At 41.5% G+C, this 20316-nt stretch overlaps 1 protein-coding gene across 2 annotated transcripts in view; it reads right to left on the bottom strand.

Moving 5' to 3' along the window:
- The window catches only part of HECW1 (HECT, C2 and WW domain containing E3 ubiquitin protein ligase 1), a 430092-nt gene that overhangs the window by 345596 nt on the left and 64180 nt on the right, over positions 1–20316 (bottom strand). Inside the window, exon 2 of one of the 2 annotated variants that reach the window (XM_088018231.1) lies at positions 11260–11267. The exons of the other annotated variant lie outside the window; for it this stretch is intronic. The gene's annotated coding sequence lies outside the window, so the exon portion shown is untranslated. The remainder of the gene's footprint in view (positions 1–11259; positions 11268–20316) is intronic. 2 annotated transcript variants of the gene reach the window in all.

Genomic DNA, 20316 nt, shown 5'->3' on the forward strand with positions numbered 1-20316 from the left:
CCTTGAAGTTTTGTCTGTGGGTAATGTATCAGGGTAAGATTTGAGGTAGGTGAGGGGAACGCTCCCTTTTGCAAAAAGTTATTGTGAGCACGGTTCATCCAAACAAATTAATTTTAGAGAAAAATAGGAAGAAGCTGAGGGTTTCAGAACAGAATTCTGTAAAACAGCCATGACTGAGTACCCCTTGGAAAGTCTTTTGCTCCGGGGAATCATGACCACCAGTTTGAGGACCACTGTCCCATGAAACTATGAGTTCCCTGAGGATGGAGGCAGTTGACCTATCCCTGCATCTCTGTTCCCTCCCGGGGTGCTTGGCACATAGTATTGCAAATAAAAACTGAATGAATTAGTTCATTCATTTACAGAAGAGAAAGGAGCCATTTCAGAAGGGATTTAAACGTGAGAACTGCCTGAATAAGCCCAAAGCAAGTTGTAAAGTTTAGATTTTTTTCATCCTGGTTTTTAGCCTATCTGCTTCCCTATCTCTCTCTCACTCTCTCTTACACACACACACACACACACACACACACACACACACTTTTTTTTACTTAACCCTTCTTGAGTCCTCTATCGGGTTCTTCCAAGCATGCACATATTCTGTCTTCTAGATGGCCTGAGTCCCTCTCTACAAGTTTCTACCAAAGCCATCCATCCCAGGCCTCAACCTTTGAAAGCTTCCTTATACTCACTCTGATATGGACTGAATGTTTGTATCTCCCCAAAATTCCCACGCTGAAGCCTTAATCCTTAATGTGATGGTATTTGAAGGTGCAGCCTTTGGGAGGTGATCGGGTTTAGATGGGTTCATGAAGGTGGAGCCTCCACGATGGGGTTAGTGTCCTTACAAGAAGAGGCAGAAATCAGAGTCCTTGTGCTCTCAGTCACACGAGGAAACAGCAAGAAGGTGGTCTGTGAACCAGGAAGAGGGCTCTCACCAGCCAGAACCTTGATCTTGGACTTTACTGCCTCCAGAACTGTGATAAATAAACAGCATTTTCAGTCACCTAAGTTAAGGCACTTTGTTAGAGCAGCTGACTAGAACACACCCCACCACAATGGGTCTATTCAAGGACCCATTTCCACAAGTTATTTTTGGGCAGTGACAACAGACCCATCTATTTCTACAAAACTCCTCCACTAAAAGAGTCGCTGACTACCAAGGTCTCCCAATCCTGGCAGGATGACAGGCTGCAGGGGTCCTTTGGTTGAGGAAGGCCCCACATCAGACTCTACGGGAGGGTGGCTCCAGCCAGGCCAGGAAATACCAGTCCCTAAAGTCAAAAATCAAGGATAGTGATTTCAAATCCCTCTCAACTCCGCCCACCCTTTTGGAGAAGAACCCAAAGTTAGAGCCGTGGCGCTGTTCCTTTAGGTAAAGTTCTCCCTCTGACATAGTCCAGTGCATCACCTTAAGTGGAGACACTGTGGGGCTGTGCATCTCAGGTTACCCCACAGTAGAATACTGTCCTGGTCGCTCCCTGACTTTGTTCTCTTAGTTACCTCCTGCTGTCCGCGCTCCTTCGCATCAGGGCTCAGATATGCTCACTCCTCTCTCACATTCCTCTCACTCAAATAACCTATTTATCTTCTCCCCTTCTCAGCAGCCTTGTAGAAAGACATTTAGGTTCCTGGCTTCCCTTCTCCACGTATCCCTCAAATCTTATCCAGTTGTATCCTGGCTACAAACTCACTCTCCCACTGAAACTCTTCTCACAGAGGGAAAAAAAAAAAAAAAAAAAAAAAAACAGGGTTGGGAGGGCACCTTCTTGCAAATTCCTATCTCTAAGAGTCGGGAGACAGGGGATGAAGTTCCCTTCCAAGTATGATAGGGATTGACAGAGGAGGCATGAGCCCTAAGAAAGAAAATAATCGCCAGCCCGAAGAGACAGAGAACCAGAATCCAGAATGAGCTGCTCAGGTAGCAGAGCGATGCTTCCTGTATCTAGAGAATGTCACAGGTCCCCGGTCACTGAATGAGGACACCTGTCTGTGAGGGATCACCTGCTTCTGAGTCAGCAGTAGTGACAGGGAAGCATGGATCTTCTGTGGGCCAGTGTGACCAATGCCATCTCAAAAGCACTCATCACTACAGCATTGTGGGGAAGGCTATTAAGGGGTCTCGGCAGCTTCAACGTCAGTGTTATGCTGGCTTCCTGCAACATTTCGTGGCCTCATGCAATAAGGCAAACCAAGTTGACATGAAAGGCCTTCTGCCTCCCACTGCTGATGCTACCCCCACCTGCTTCAAATACATAAAAATGCTAAATAAGAGATACTATTCTGTGTATATATCCAAGTTCAATACCAAAAGAGGTGCCAGGAATGAAAAGATAACTAGAAGCTGGAGGAGCTTGGCTAAAGCTGAAGCCACAGGCAGGCACTGGCATTTCAGAGCCAGACACGGGCCTTAACCTCTGGGAGTGTGGCTTTTGATGAATGCAGACTCTGGGTCCCCTGCTGGGAAGCCAGAAGCCTTGGAGGGCTGACTTGTCGCTTAGTGGAGTAGACACACTGCCCACCAGCCCAATATGGTGGCTCCCAGGAGGCCAAGAGTGATAAGAATTAGTGAGAAAATCATGCCCCAGACCTAACCCACCAACAGAAATGGAGTCAGAATTCACATACACGGGTAGTAAAGAGACACACGACACCTCCAGCCAAAAACGGACATATGAGATCGCCCTAAACTCATGAATTGCCTGAGGCCCAGAGCGGTAAATGTGAACTGTTCCACCGGGACGCAGTCATGGCCCAGGCCCATGGGACTCAGTGAGAGGAAACCACTTGTATAAGACACAGTCAGCAGGTAAGAAATGGGAGACTTTGAACTCTGAAAACCAAAAATAATAAAACCATCTGAGATAGCCTTTAAATTAAGACTGGCACCTTAAATTGCTCAAAGAGATAAAGGAAGAAATATGAATCATAAGACAGGAACCTGTGGGAAAAAGAACAAGTTGATTTACAAAAGATGCAAAGAAATTTTACAAATGAAATATTGAGCTACTGAAATAGTGAAAGCCACAGGCTGGCTGAAAAACAGACCTCAGAGAAGTAGTCTTTGGGAAGAGAGACATGAGAAAATCATCTAGAGTGCACCACCTGAAAGCAAGGATCTGGAAGATACAAGACTTCAGTAATATGGAGGGAGAATGAAACTATCCACTATCTATCTATATCTATATCTATAAAAGCATAGAATAGAGGAAATGGGGGAAAGACTAATGGTGGAGACGTTTCCAGATGGGAAGAATGGCAGGATCCCTAAAACAAGCCATACAGCAGGTCACAAAGAGAACCAGCAAATCTATACACGTACAGCACAGTGAATCTGCAGAACATAAAAATACTTTAAAAATTGCCAAAAGGAAGGAAAGATTATCTAAAAAGTAATAGCAATTAGACAAAAGCACATTTTCCCAAAGCAACAAAGTACCCCAGAAGACAATGTAATGATATATTCAAAGTGCCAAGGGAAAATAGAAGCGTTAGGCTAGAATTATATACTTAGCCTGTAATTCAAGAGTAAGAGTTAGCTTTCAGATAGAACAAAGACCTAGAGATTTTCTCACTCTAAATAGCTTAAAGATTATTTCAGCACACAGGAGATTAAATCTAGAAGTAAGTTGGATTTAAGACGCCATATGAAGCAAAACAATGGACGAACATTTTGGTTAATCTAAATGTGAGCTGACTGTAAAAATAATGATAAACGACCAGACGGAAGTTCACAAAAAGAAGAAAGTAAAAGCAGCACCAAATATGGGAGGCAGCTGAGGAAAACCCACATTTTAAGGCCTCTGTTTGGTTAAGGACAATGCAGAGATTAATGAGCTTTAGTGTTTGTAAAGTTAATTATGCCTCTTAGAAAGAAAATTAACCACTAAAAGAACTCAAATAGAACACATCATTTTGTGGAGGTCATGGAGAAAGCTATAAAGAAAACATAAGTGATCCAATAGAAAGCAGAAGGGGGGGGACAAAAAAATCAAGGTAGGTCTTTTTAGCCAACTCCTCCCTTTGTACTGTATTTTGCTCTCTTCTGCCTGTCTCCCTTTGTTTTATGGAAGTCCCTCCTGGAAGACTCCTTTTCTCTGCTGCAGACTGGCTGATGTGCCCTGGTATCTGCTCCCAGAGCTCCCTTACTCCCCCCGGCCCAGAACCCTTAAATTGCTTCCTTATAAGTGCTTCTGACAGAGGCTTATCGAAATGTATCAATCCATGTGATTCCTGTGTCCCTTAATTTGCTCTCTTCCCTGCAAAAGGGGAGAGACTGGAAAGAGCCACAGCCTTAGGTGTCAGACAATGTCTGCTTAAAGAGATTTTAGTCTCCAAAGAGAACAGCAGTGAGGGCAGAGAATGTTCTGGATGGGGAAGGTGAGTAAAGATCTTCTCTGTGGAAGACCAAAGGACAAGACGGAAGGCAGTAAGGTCTAAGTTGTCCTCAGTACATGGACCCACCCACTCAGCATTGTGGACCACGAATAGTCCAAGAGTCCCATCGTCTCAAATGACAGTCAGGGACTCAGACACCCTGCTGGAGATAGGACAGGAGGGACCTCGCCCACTGACCAAGATGGGACTTAAGGAAACCAACTGGAAATTCTTCTACCAGCTGAGGCAGCTGTGTCCGCAGGACTGCTGCCCATGGCTCTGCAGGCTATCCACCACACAACTCAGGTGTTGGTAGTCATTCACATAGCTTATGAAGTAAATGGCACTCCTAGAGTTGTACAGTGTGCAACTTGCACACCTTTCCTGGCAGTGCAATAATAAGCCTCATTTTAATCGGCTGTGTCCTGACAAAGAGTCTCTCCCTAACCAGACTTTAGTCAGTCTCCTGAGCCCGCTTCTCAAGTAGGCCTCAACCTTGGGATTTAAGAAGTACAACTTTCAGAATAAGAGCCATATGATCATTTTAATAGATGCAGAAAAGGCATTTGACAAAGTACAACATCCATTCATGATAAATACCCTCAACAAAGTAGGATTAGAGGGAACATACCTCAACATAGTTAAGGCCATCTATGAAAAACCTACAGCTAACATCATCTTTAGTAGGAAAAAACTAAGAGCTTTTCTTCCATGTGCAGGAATAAGACAGGGATGTCTGCTTTCACCACTGTTATTTAACATAGTATTGGAAGTCCTAGCTACAGCAATCAAACAACAAAAAGAAATAAATCAGCAAGGGAGAAGTTAAACTTCCACTATTTGCAGATGACATGATACTCTGCATAGCTAGGAAGAGGCATAGGTTATCATATCTAAGGAAAATATCAAGATATAGAAATATATGTACAGTCTTAACAGTTGAAGAAGATGTCTACTAAAATAAGATTATAAAAATAAAGTACACCAAAATGTTGACATTAATTGTCACAAATTGGTGGCCTCAAGGATAGTTTTTTCTTCTTTATACTTTTCTGTATTTTCCAATTTCCTCAAATGAGCATGTACAACTAACAGTTACAATAATTAAAGAATTTCTTTAAAAAGAATCTTCAATAATGTACCATTTGTTGAAGCAGTAGCAATTACTGGCTAAGCATCAAAAATGTCTTTTCACACACAAAAAAAGTCTTTTCACATCATGTTTTTCCATCAGTCCTTTTTTATTGGATTACATGAACTTGCTGTATCATTTGACATTACTCAATTCTGCTAAGGAAGACAAGAAGAGCAAATAAAATGGATGAAATGCATAAGAAATGTAAAGCATAATCAGTGAATTAGCAAGTGGCTTGTGAGCCACAGGAGGAACTCAGTATGCGTTAAGTACAAATAATGATTAAACAAGTGGCTTGTGAGGCATGGGCAGAATTCACAGTGTGTGCAAATGTTGACAGTAAGTTAAAAACCTATAATGTTAAAAATAGAAAGCAGAATATATGATGGCACAAATGTAAAGTTTACTCAAAGCTAGGAAAGGATGGACAGACCAAGTCATCAGCTAACAGCTGGGTGACCCCTGACATCGACCATCCATTGGTGACACACCCTGTGTCCCCATTCTGGGTCCACATGTGCTCTGCCCAAAAAGTGCAATTAGAAACCATGGCTATTTAGCAGCTAATTGGCAAGCTACAGCTATGGGCTTACCACGTTTCTCAGATAGAGCGAGGATGCATCAATGGCCCCAGGCACCTTCAGCCTGTGGGTCCCCCTGCTAAGACCCAACCCTGGCCACCACTGGGGAAGGCTGCTGCAGCAGAAGGACAGAACACATCAACTTTACTCGCCCAGGATTCAGACTAGCCCTCCCTTCTGATACCTTACCCCAACTATATTAATCTATCCCTTGCCTCCCCTTGTTTTTATTTCAAATTGATTTAATAAACTGTGGGATTCAAGCATCTTAATTTGGTCCAGAGCCTTCCTGTATTGGGACATCAGGAATACCTTGCCTGGTAGGTTCTTGCTTGAAGTCCTTCCCTAAACACCAGTGGAAGGGACAGGCTTTCCTCTACTCCAGTCTCAGGAATGATGCTTCAGATAGACTCAAGTTCGGGATTTGATATGAACTCAAACAATGAACCTTTTAGCAGCCAGAAACTAAGACTGGGCCTAGATCTTTTACAAATGTAGTGGAATTGAACAAGGTAGGAGTTTGGAACACGGAGGGTAGAGCATCATGGGAGGAGGATGTGCCTACAGGCGGGTTTGTTTGTAAACCATGAGACTGCCCCACTTGGGGTGGCTGGCAGAAGGGCCATCTCTTGATTTACACTATGGCAGGAAGCTCTGTGATTCTTGAACAGAGTCTAGATGAGGACTGAAATTATTCTTGTTGTAAATACATCACTAATCAACTGAATACGTTATGAGAAATCATTCTCGATCCATGGCTTCCACATATCAATGCGTTCCACTCTCATTATTCTTTTGAAAATCCCTCAGACTTATCAGGATTTAGTAGTACAATGAAGAAATGCATTCTTCCTCCACTTTCCAACTGTGACTGTAAAATACATTTCCTCAGCCATGACCATGTGCGAAAGTGATGTCGGAGCAAAGAGCATTTATTTTGCTTTGAATCCACTCAGCATGTCTTCCTCTCTCCCCAGATTAACTCCAAAGTGTTGAATATCTACCACAGCTAATAATCTTCCCTGTATTAGAAAATAAAATACACAAAAAGCTCTAAGGTCCAAGAGATACTGCAGGTCTGCTATCATATTCTATGTAAAAGGCATCCCTGGAATTGAGCCGTGAGGTTGCCTTGACTGAGACCTCGTGAGATGTATCTACTTAAAGGCTGTTTAATTGCTGGAAGAGTCTTAGTAACTTCCACTGGTAATCATGCATTCCAGGTCTACTAATGCGAAAAGTATTTTGAGTAGAGAATTACTTAAAAACAATAAATAAAAATACCCGAAAATTTTACTTCTAACCACAAACATCTGTTTTTTAAAATAGGATAAATGTCGTTCCTTTGACTATGCTTCTCCAAAGTGGAAGTCACATGCTCCTGACCACATAGTCAGCTCTCTAACACAACATCCATGCACTCCAGAAGAAGCTTCTGCAAAGTGCAGCAAGACTTTAGAGAACAAGTAGCACAGGCAAAGCAACCTGAAGGATGTCCTTCTAGACATTAATGATGTTCCAGAAACCTTTTGTAACTGTCTCATATTTTGCTATTACCAGTGTGATCTGTGGACCAGCAGCATCAGCATTACCTGGGAGCTAGTAGAAATAGAAGATCTCAGTTCCCACCCAGATCCACAGAAAGCCATCTCTGGGTGGTTTGTATGAGCATTAAAATGTGAGTAGCACTACGTGAAATAAGTAGGTCAGAGAAAGAAAAATACCATATGATTTCACTTATATGTGGAATTTAAGGAACAAAACAGATGAACATAGGGTAAGGGAAAGAAAAATAAAATAAAATAAAACAGAGAGGGAGGCAAACCATAAGAGACTCTTAACTACAGGGAACAAACTGAGGGTTGCTGGAAGGGAGGTGGGTGGGGGATGGGGTGACTGGGTGACAGGCATTAAGGAGGGCATGTGATGTAATGAGCACTGGATGTTGTATGCAACTGATGAATCACTAAATTCTACCCCTGAAACTAATAATACACTATATGTTAACAAAAAAAAAAAAGAGAGAGAGAGAAAAGAAAGATGGTCTCCACACACCCAAAATTTGAGTAGCACTGATCTAACTTATACCTATTTCAGCAGCAATTTTTAAAAGAAGATGCCCTCTTTCTTTTTGTCCGATATTTTATAATATTAGGTCTGATTTAACTGAATTATATAATTATAAAAGTAAGTGTAACTAGTATAAACAAGTATGAGAGAAGCGCAGCTGACTCTTTAGAAGTATTCAACGCCACGAGTGAGATTGGGAGAGAGTGAGTGTGGTTAGTGGGGTGCTCGCCACACTGGGCAACACTAAGGATATGTATCACTGAGGTTGCGTGACAGAGGAAAGATGACATCTATTAAACCAGTGAGCAATTTAAATGTAGCTGTTTGAAAGCACCAGGACCGACATAGTCATCACTATTCACTGATGAAATTTGGTGAATGGTTTTTAACCTTAACAACCACACCGTGGGAGGGCAATTGAGGCAGGCACTGTGCACTTGCCAAATTCCAGTTCTCCAGCTTCCAGGCACCTGCAGGGTTGCCCTTTCTGGCCCACTGTGGCATGGAGGCAGGAGGCTCAGTAGGTCACTGAGTTGTGAACCAGAGTAGCACATGTCATTCCAGCCAGAGCATCTAATTTTTAGTGAGGCCCTCCCAGAGCATACTCTTTTCCTTTGGCCCAAAGACCAACAACATCAAAGAGACTCAGCCAGATAGGAAGCACTGCTGACATTTAAGTCCCTGAGATTCTGAGGTTTACTGCAGCAGAACATAACCCATTCTGACTGAGAGTACTCTTACTCTCCCTTACACCACTGGCTTTCCTGTGTTTCTAGGTTGCAGATGGCAGATTTGGAACTTCTCAGCCTCTGTAACCGTATGAACCAATTCCTATAATAAATCTCCTCTTGTATATCTGTATATATCCTATTGGTTCTGTTTCTCTGAAGAGCCTTAACTAACACAGCTACATTACAGAATTTAGATTACAAAAGGTGTGAATGAAACTTGATGACAAACAATACAACTTCAGTGACTCAAATGAGTGTTTTCCAGAATGAGACTCTTTTTTTTTTTATTATTATGTTACGTTAATCACCATACATTACATCATTAGTTTTTGATGTAGTGTTCCATGATTCATTGTTTGCGTGTAACAGCCAGTGCTCCATGCAGTACGTGCCCTCTTTGATACCCATCACCAGGCTAACCCATCCTCCCACCAACCTCCCTCTAGAACCCTCAGTTTGTTTCTCAGAGTTCATAGTCTCTCATGGTTCGTCTCCCCCTCCGATTTCCGCCCCCTTCATTCTTCCCTTCCTGCCATCTTCCAGAATGAGACTCTTTATTTTTAACCCATAGGTGTCCATTAAATAAGATGAAATTGGGGCTGGAGAACCTCTGTTTAAGGAAATACTAAATTTATTAAAGAGATGCAGCTGCAGAGAGAAAGTATCTTTCAATTTCTACTGTTTATAGTGGTGGACAATGTTCTCCATGCTTACTGCCTGTGATTATGAAACAACCTTAAAGGAAAATAAAATAGAATGTAGATAATAAATCTATATTAAATAAATGTGAAGATAAAAAAGGTGGAAAACAAAATATAAGAGACTAAAGGGGCATCTGGGTGGTTCAGGTGGTTTTGAGTGTCTGACTCTTGGTTTCAGCTCAGGTCATGATCTCATGGGTCGTGGCATCGAGCCCTGTGTCTGGGTTCCACACTCAGTGGGGAGTCTGCTTGAGATTCTCTCCCTCTTCCCCTCCCCCACTCTCAAGCACACACTCTCTCTCTCTCTCCTAAATAAATAAATCATTAAAAAAATATAAAAGAGGGCGCCTGGGTGGCTCAGATGGTTAAGCGTCTGCCTTCGGCTCAGGTCATGATCCCAGGGTCCTGGGATTGAGTCCTGCAGCGGGCTCCCTGCTCAGCGGGGAGCTTCTCCCTCTGCTTCTCTCTCTCTCTCTGTCTCTCATGAATAAATAAATAAAATCTTTAAAAAAAATATAAAAGAGACTAAAAAGTTAAAGGTAGGAAGAACCCAATAAAGAGAATAAAAGGAATGATTCATATATAAGGTAAAATGAAATTTAAGAAATTAAATGTTGTGTTTCAGGGATTAACTTTGACATACCTCAGTACATAGGCAGAGTACTTGAGTTAATCTGTAACCCAAGGGTAGTTAATTAACACCTGAAGCTCCCTGACTCAAAGTCCCTGCTCCCCGATCAACAGGAGCAGTTACCTAGCATTGGAAGGGCTGTAGTGGTGTTCTCAGCCCAGAGTATGACTGTCCTTCAAAAATCCCAACCTAAACCTGCCTCTGGAAGATCATTAATTGGTCTACGGGATTTGGAGATAATTTTTCATTGATCAGAAGTATTGTTCAGGCAACTTAAACCTGGTATGAATGGGGTTGAAGAATCCAAGCAGCCAGGACAACAAACCCCTTTGCAGAGATATCCTTCATCTATAACTCCTCTCAGTCCTGTGCCCACAGAACATTCTCTCACCTGAACCTGCTACAAGTTTTGCTGCATCAGGATGTTCGCTATGTTTGCACCAAAATTAGTCTCTCCTGCAAGGTGTGTGGGAGAACGCTGCAAAGTTTGTGGGTGGAGTCTTCACTGAGTTTACAGATAGGACATGCATATGTCTGAGACTTGTTTCTGTGGTAGCATACCACTCTACAGTGTGGCTGTGGAGATAGGTAGCTCCCATTCACCTCTAAATGGCAGAGGTTACCCATAATTACCGAAAGACTTAACAATTTTATCCAAAGAACCTGTTTAAAATTAGGTCAGTTTGCAACAACTGATACATAAAGTTGTAAAAAGCTTCAAATCAAGAAGATAGATTAAGAGGATAAGCAAGGAAAGTGTAAGGAGCTAGAAATCAATCCAATTACTGAAAGATCACCATGGTTAAAATAAAAAAATCAAGTGATAATACAAATGAAAACCCCAAATTCAATCACATAAAATCAAATGTTTCAGACAAGAAACATTAATTAAGAATATTAGTGATAAAAGTCACATAACAAGACTTTAGAATGAATAAAATGTAATAGCGTCTATAAAAACAAAATAAAGATAATGTAATGAACTATTAAAAAGAAAATAAAAATCCTAAAATTTGAAAGCATAAATTAGAATAACAAAATGAACTGAAGTAATATAAAACTATGGTATGTGTGTGGTTCAAAATATGCCCACAAATTCTTTGACGCTATTGTTAAAAGGTGGAGCCTAATTCTCCTCTTTGAGTGGACGGAACATAGTGACTCACTTCTGAAGAACAGAATAAAGTTGAAGTGATAGTGTGTGATTTCTGAGAGGAGGTCATGATAGCCTTCGTGGTCTCCTGCCTGCTTCATCTTGGATCTCTGGCTCTGGCAGAAGCAGCCACCATGTTGTGAGGACACTCAAGCAACCCTATGGAGAGGTCTGCGTAAGGAAGGGAACAGCCACGTGATGAGTCATCTTAGAAGCAGATCTTCCGAGACCAGTCAGGCCTTCAGATACTCTAATCTTGGCTGACATGTGGCCTTGTGAGAGACTGAACCAGAACCTCCCATCTAAGCCGCTCTCAGACACCAGACTCTCAGACACTGTGTGAAAAAGATAAGTATGTGTTATTTTAAGCTACTAAGTTTTAGATCACTTGTAAAGCAGAAATAGATAATGAACACAAATTGCTAGAGTTACTTTTATAAAATAAGCAAATATATCATTTGTAGGGGCTAAAAAGGAGTCGAATAGGGTGTGTTCTATTGGAGCTCTCTCATTCGAGATAGAAGGGATCTCAAAGTATAAAACTCCCAGAGGAACTCTCAGGACTATCTCACTCTAGATCTTTGAGCAGGGAAGCCCCAGCAACTGTCCCTTATCTAGGACCTACCTAGGCCTTAAACCTTAAATCCATGACCTAACGCATATGCTCATACTGGCTTGTGGGAGAAGACTGCTATTCTTTCAAATTAGGCATGCCAGTTGTTAACTAAAACCATGAAATCCTTATGAAAAATTAAATGATATAAAAATTAAATCAATTACATTAAAGAATAAGGCAATAAATACTGAAGGCTCATCACATCTTAATTATTTTACTACATTATACTATTATTTGTGCTTTTGAGGTAACTTCTGTGTACTGAATCTATATGATGGAAATACTGCCCTGTGCATCTCTTCCCAACTTTTCGTTCAGTGGGAATCACACTGGTAGCTGGAAATCATCCATGGTGGGAGTAATTACACCCTGGGAATTGGAAAAGGCTAGAAATCAGGACTGGATTTACTTTTTTAAAAAATTGTCTATTCTTTAGGAGGTGATAGGGAAAGTTAATAATGCAGATTATTTTGCATTATTCTGTCATTTCTGTAGCTATTACGTGTGGACTAGCACAAAACTTTGAGAAAACATTCTTCCAGTATTCAAAACATTTCATCCAATTCATCATGGAAGAGTGAGTGAAGTTCTAACATGTGTCTTTACTGGTTTGCTTTTTTTTTTTTTCCAGAAAAAGAGACAAAGAGAGAGAGAGAGGGAGAGAGGTGGTGGGAGAGGGGCAGAGAGAGGAAGAGAGAGAATCTTAAGCAGGTTCCACATCCAGAGCAGAGCCTGACACGGGGCTCTATCTCACAACCCTGAGATCATGATCTGAGCCAACATCAAGAGTCTGATGCTTAACCAACTGAGTCACCCACGTGCCCCTCCACTGGTTCACTTTTACCTTAGTAGTTAAGGTAAATGAAAATACCAAACAACATGCAATTTGAATTGCACTCATCTGTCCGTTGCAGCTATAGGATGCAAAATACAAAAAAGCAGAAATTAACATAAATATTCTATGGAAATCAATCGACTTTATGGAATTTATAACAAAAAAGATTGTATATTTTATTATTATTTGTAAACTGTGTGCTACATATCCTTTATGTCAGCAAAATTTTTAATAAACCTGCATGTATGTATATAGACTTCATTTTCTTAAAATAGCCAGTTTTTAAACATTTGCCAGTATACCACTGACACTAACTCAGGCTGACTATAACAGGTGAATTATTTTTCTTAAAATAAGCCAATATTGTGTATGGCATGGACTGTGCTGAGGGGCAGGGATATTTGGGTATCTTTCTTGAGGGCAGGAGAAGAAGCATTCAGAGCAGGGCAGGAGAACCAGGTATCTATTCCCTAGCCTGATGCCACCTACCAGATCTACAGGATGGAGGGGCAGGTAGCAAGAGCTGGAAGAGTTTTCACAGGGGAAAGGTTTTGATTAATGTTTCTGTGATATCTTTTATAATCTAAGTCATGAAGGCAAACGCAAATGACAAGTGAGCACCTGAACACAAAGACCTTATTTTATACCCTTCGCTGCCACAGACCAGCACCTACCCTTTCAGGGCACTGAGCCTAGTAGATGCTCAATAAATATTCAGCAAATGTCTGCATTAAAACAAAGATGAAGTGAGAGCTGCGCTCACTTTATAATCATATACAATTGGTAAGGGTTTTACGTGTGTTCTGCAGGGATGCTTGGAGAGGTGCCCTTGGAAGTTACAGCCAAATTTGCACTTAAATCACTGAAAATATACTGAAAGAAGAATATACTCCACACAAATGAGCCCAAGTCAGTTTGGATAGTCAAAGTTGTTGGGTTCTTTGGATAGCCTCTAACCATTAGATGGCATGGGGACTAGAGGACATTGTCTCAGGAGCCACAGCGCAGGGATAGTAAAGTTCCATCTCTGTCCTGAGCAAACACTCTTTATCAGCAGGATCAAAGACAGTCTTTCAACCTGTGCCATAAGGCTAGGGTCCTCAACTTTTTCTGATTATTTTACCTCCTGCAGACAAACGCAAAGATGCCTGCATAACCTCCCAGGACAAGTTTCACCAATGAAAAATTACTTCTAATATCCCTTGAGCTAATTAATGAACACTTTAGGACTAATTTGAATGTTGATAAAGCTCAACCATGCTCTGGGTAGTGAACTTTTGGTAGGTTCTAGGGACACAACTCCTGAGGCATGGGCTCCTGATTAGGAACATTTTGTCATCTAACTTTCCCTAGATATGAGTGCGGCAGTCACAGTCTGCACTGCAGTATCTAATACAGACAATATGCAATACTAAATAGATTAAAAACACATTTCTTTGTATTCAACTGTTCTCAAAACTGGAAGTGTTGAGGCGGCTGGGTGGCTCAGTCAGTTGTGTCTGACTCTTGATTTTGGCTAAGATCACGATCTCAGGGTCGTGGGATTGAGCCCTATGTCTGGCTCTGTGCTGGGTGTGGGGCCTGCTTGGGATTCTGTCTCTCTCTCTCTCCCTATGCCTCTCCACACCCACAGCACTCTCTCTCTCTCTCCCTAAAAAAAAAAAAAAAAAAAAAAAAGTGGAATATGTAATCTTTGCTTTTGGATATATTTGATCTCTCAGGCTAAATAAATAAAGGCATAAGTAAAACTCACCCCACTGTACTTCATTTTAATGGGTGACCATAATCACCTTAAGGGATTTAGGTGCCAATAAAATATAAAGACTGTTCAATTTTAATACCACGTCTAGGCTCTTAAACACAAGGAACCTCTACTGAAGTTCAGCACAATTCAAGCTAAGGTCGGCGTTAATATTGTCCTTGGAATTCTTAGACTTGGGACTAGGAACATTATACTACAATCTCCTTTGCTCTGTGCAGTAGATTTCAGCCTCATCTTTGATGTTGCACAAATAACACAGCTTGATTCAAACTGGAGCCCTTGGGTAGAGCTGTCAGCCACTCTCTCCAGCATCCTAGGATGGCTGTTTTCCATTTATTATTTCCTGTGGAAAGCAAGATTCTCTTTTGAGTGTCAACAACTCTGATGGTTTCTCACCGCAGAAGAAAAGAGGATGAATTATTCTGGAGAAAATGCTTTCTCCTTTCTTGGTGATATTTGTGAAGGGCCTGGCACTTTCAAGAAAGCAGGTGATATTCTCCACGGCCTTGTCCTCTAGACGATATTATGTTCAGGGTTTTATTTAAATATTCTTTAAGTGATTTAAATACCTTATGGAAGTATTAGCCTCTGCAAGGAAGATATTTTCAGGAAGACCTCTGAAAATGCCATTTTTGCAATTGAGCTTGCCCATGTCACCAAGCCTTCTCTAATTTAAAGAATGGACAATAAAAGGATCTTTATAAGATTTAAAAATCAGAGTGGGCCAGGGCAGGCCAAGGGGCATGATATAGCACAGTCCTGCAGGCATGAGCTCCCCTTGGCTGTACATCCTCTAACTGTGGGACCTTGGGCATATTTTCTTTACCTCTTTAAGCCCAAAGATCTCACCTTTAAATTGTGGGTATTAGAGAACCCAAGTCAAAAGACCATTGCAAGGGTTAGATCAGGATAGAGCTTCACAGTGACTAGTGCATGATAAACATAAAATAGCTCAATAACTGCAAGCTATTATAGAGAGCAGACACTTGGTAGACAGCTGTCTGGAAGCCAAGTTGTGGAATCATTTGATATTTGATCATTTCCTCCATGTCACAGAGTGCCTTTTTTTAACCCAGTAAATTTCTGGGTAACAAGAAAAACATCCTAAATTCCTCTCTATTATGAATAGCATTAAAACCAACTTTTAGTTGAGCACCTTTTATGTGCAAGAAGGATTTTGTCGGGGTCCGTGAGGATAAGCCGACAAGAATCTGTCCACAGGGGCAGGGTAGGTAAGACTGGTACACAAAAGTCACACAAAGCAGGGGGTGGTAAATGCCAAAGAAAGATAAAAATGAAATGTCACCCATATTCAGAAGAGGGAGGAGAGCCTCCTGCAGGGGGAGTGATGGGAGACCCAAGGAGACTTCCAGGAGATGATGGGTGTGGGACTCGCAGGGAAGGGGAAAGACAGAGGGATAGGAGGAAAGGTGCCAGCAATTAGGCTCTTCTCTGTGTTCCAGACACTGTGCAGAGCTCCATGACTTGTTTAATTCTCCCAAAGTTTTGCTAAGGGAGGTGCAATTATTCTTATGTCATTAGGGATGAAATTGAGGCTTAAGGTGGTTAAGTCACTTGTCTAGAGTCACATAGCTGACAAGGGGCAGTGCCAGGACTGGAGCTCAGGTTTGATTCTGCAGCCTTTCTAAAAAATTTTTTTATTTAAATTCAATTTAGGTAACATATAGTGTATGTTAGTTAGTTTCAGAGGTAGAGTTCAGTGATTCAGTGCTGCATATAACACCCAGTGCTCATTATATCCAGTGCCCTCCTTAAGGCCCATCGCCCAGTGACTCCACCCTTCACCCCCTCCCCTCCAGTAATGCTCAATTTGTTTTCTATAGTTAAGAATCTCTTATGGTTTGCCTCCCTCTTTGTTTTTATCTTATTTTTCCTTCCCTTCCCCTATGTTCATCTGTTTTGTTCCTTAAATTCCACATATGAGTGAAATTACATGGTATTTGCCTTTCTCTGACTGACCTACTTCGCTCAGCATAATACCCTCCAGTTCCATCCACGTCGTTGCAAATGGCAAGATCTCATCCTTTCTGATGGCTGAGTAATATTCCCTTGTGTGTGTGTGTGTGTGTGTGTGTGTGTGTGTGTGTGTGTGTGTGTGTATCACATCTTCTTTATCCATTCATCTGCTGATGGACATCTGGGCTCTTTCCATAGTTTGGCTATTGTGGGCATACCCTGCAGCCCTTTTTTTTAAAAATTTTTTATTGTTATGTTAATCACCATATATTACATCATTTGTTTTGGTGTACTGTTCCATGATTCATTGTTTGTTCATAACACCCAGTGCTCCATGCAGAATGTGCCCTCTTTAATACCCATCACCAGGCTAACCCATCCCCCTACCTCAGTTTGTTTTTCAGAGTCCATCATCTCTCCTGGTTCGTCTCCCCCTCTGACTTACTCCCCTTCATTCTTCCTCTCCTGCTATCTTCTTCTTTTTCTTTTTTCTTAAAATATGTTGCGTTATTTGTTTCAGAAGTACAGATCTGTGATTCAACCGTCTTGCACAATTCACAGCGCTCACCGTAGCACATACCCTCCCCAATGTCTATCACCCAGCCACCCCATCCCTCCCACCCCCGACCACTCCAGTAACACTCAGTTTGTTCCTGAGATTAAGAATTCCTCATATCAGTGAGGTCATATGATACATGTCTTTCTCTGATTGACTTATTTCACTCAGCATAACACCCTCCAGTTCCATCCACGTCGTTGCAAATGGCAAGATCTCATTCCTTTTGATGGCTGCATAATATTCCATTGTGTATATATACCACTTCTTCTTTATCCATTCATCTGTCGATGGACAACTTGGCTCTTTCCACAGTTTGGCTATTGTGGACATTGCTGCTATAAACATTGGGGTGCACGTACCCCTTCGGGTCCCTACATTTGTATCTTTGGGGTAAATACCCAGTAGTGCAATTGCTGGATCAAATGGTAGCTCTAATTTCAACTGTTTGATGAACCTCCATACTGTTTTCCAGAGCGGTTGCACCAGCTTGCATTCCCACCAACAGTGTAGGAGGGTTCCCCTTTCTCCACATCCCCGCCAACATCTGTCGTTCCCTGACTTGTTAATTTTAGCCATTCTGACGGGTGTGAGGTGGTATCTCATTGGGGTTTTGATTTGGATTTCCCTGATGCCGAGCGATGTCGAGCACTTTTTCATGTGCCTGTTGGCCATTTGGATGTCTTCTCTGGAAAAATGTCTGTTCATGTCTTCTGCCCATTTCTTGATTGGATTATGTGTTCTTTGGGTGTTGAGTTTGATAAGTTCTTTATAGATTTTGGATACTAGCCCTTTATCTGATATGTCAATTGCAAATATTTTCTCCCATTCTGTCGGTTGTCTTTTGGTTTTGTGGACTGTTTCTTTTGCTGTGCAAAAGCTTTTTATCTTGATGAAATCCCAAGAGTTCATTTTTGCCCTGGCTTCCCTTGTCTTTGGTGATGTTTCTAGGAAGAAGTTGCTGCGGCTGAGGTCGAAGAGGTGGCTACCTGTGTTCCCCTTTAGGATTTTGATGGACTCCTGTCTCACGTTTAGGTCTTTCAACCATTTGGAGTCTATTTTTGTGTGTGGTGTAAGGAAATGGTCCAGTTTCATTCTTCCCCTGCAGCCCTTTTTTAACCACACTATAGGAGGGATAGAATGGGAGTGGCTCATCTTGGCTGGAAGACTACACAGGGAGGATGAAGGAGGGAATATAAGGAAAACTCGGGTAGGGACCAACCCAACCCAGACGGCTTCTTATATCAGGCTATAAAGTCATTAAGTAGTGGGGAGCATACGAAATTTTGGATTGAGAGGTAACATGATCAGAATCGAGTACTGGAAGAATAATTGTTGAGGTTCTTGTCACTGATGCGGGGGGAGCGTGCTGGGGCTTGGTTCAGACGTGTTCTCCTGGCCATCAAGCCTCTCTGGGTGCCATTTCCCACAGAAGCTGAGTTACTCAATCCCAAATTGTAAGACAGTAGGATTAATTCCTTCAGGGCCCACGGATTCTATTCTCTAGAGTAGTAGTTCCAAATATTTTGACTGTCCTGGAAAAATGTTCATATGCAAATCACAAAAACATTTGGATACAATCTCAGGAAATTTCAAACCCTGAAACTCTAGAGAAGTGGTTCTCATACTTTAATGAACTATAAAAAACAGCTAGAGAGCTTGTTTCCAATACAAATTCCCAAACTCTAGCCCCTGAAAGAGTAACCTAGGAGATCTAGGGATGAGGCCCAGGAACCTGCCTCTTAACAGACATTGCCAGGGGATCCTAACACAGGTAGCCGCTATACAAATTCCAGAAACTGTGACCTAGGGGTCCCCAGACCCCAAGGGAAGAACCCCTGTTCTGGAGCATCACAGACACATCTTGAAAAATGGCCCCCAAATACAAAATTAGGACTCTTTCACAGCCTCTCCCTACAGCTCCACTGTATAGTTCTGGGTGTAACCTGTCTCTCTCTTTCTGAAAAAATATGGCATGGAAAAAGAGACACTGGGGGCATCTTTTACAGTCCCCCCATGAAGCACTCTGCACACAGTCATGGACTCCAGAATCGAATCCAGGGGTACAAAAGGTCCACCATCCTTTTTCAGTAATTGCTCATATTTGCCACTCTTTATCTGCAAATACCAACTCCACCAGGTAATCTATTTCTCCTCCTCAAGGAGTACTTACAAAATAGGTAAACATCATGCTAAGAAAATACCATGAGGCTCTCTGAGAAGAATTATCTAAAAGGTTACTCAAATGTGAACAGGCCATTAGCCACTGTGAACATTAAGAGGAAATGTGGTCTGGTGGGCCAGGAGGAAAAAAAAAAAAAAAAACTTGAGACATAATTAGCTATCGAAAAGGTAGCAGAACCAAGAGACTGTTAAAATAAGGTATGCCTGTGAGAAGGAAAAAGTGACTGAAATATTAAAAACATTCACCCAGGAAAGGTCTGCATTTATCAAAGTGAGCAGTCTATTGAGAGGAAGCGAGTAAAATGCCATCCTGGTGCTTCCGTGACTTCTTTGTTCCATAAAAAGCTTCATGCTCTTCCCAAAATATTTCATCTTATGTGCACAGAGAAGATAGAGCAAATATTAGTGGATTTACTCTGCCTACCTTCAAATCAGTTGCATTTTGGCAGTAATTTGTTGTGCTTGTGAAGAGCCTTTCATCGGAGGATTCCCAATCTGCATGGTGAAGGGTTCTCCTAACTACCCACTCGAACAAGAATCAACCAGCATTGACAGAGTACTATGTTGCTGAAATTCCATCTTCAACATTCAGAAGGAATTTTTACTTGAAACGTAATGGAAATGTTCACAATTAAATTCTTCCAGCCTTCCTGTATATTTGAAAATTTTCATAATAAATTCTATGGAAAATGATATCAAGAAATCAGGAAGATGGGCTGGTGGGGGGGGCACATAGGTACCTGTATCTTCAGCTGTTCTAATTCTTAAATTGTGAGATGGGTTTATTAATATGCCTCATCACTTACACATAGAACACTTATTTCTTTTTATCAGATATTATATGATAAAAATTTTGATTAAATCAAACAAAATGAGACATGAAATAAAGTGTATTCCCTTTGAGTGGCTTTGGGGTCAGAGCAAATGTCAACTATTTTAAATCATTCTTTGCTTGCTATCCACTGACAGCACAAAAGAGACATTTTGATGGTGTTCCCCATGTGTCAGTG

The sequence above is a fragment of the Eumetopias jubatus genome, unplaced genomic scaffold (genome assembly GCF_037043125.1).
Source record: "Eumetopias jubatus isolate StellerSeaLion01/CBP00866 unplaced genomic scaffold, mEumJub1_p1.0 scaffold_14, whole genome shotgun sequence".
Lineage (NCBI taxonomy): Eukaryota > Metazoa > Chordata > Mammalia > Carnivora > Otariidae > Eumetopias > Eumetopias jubatus.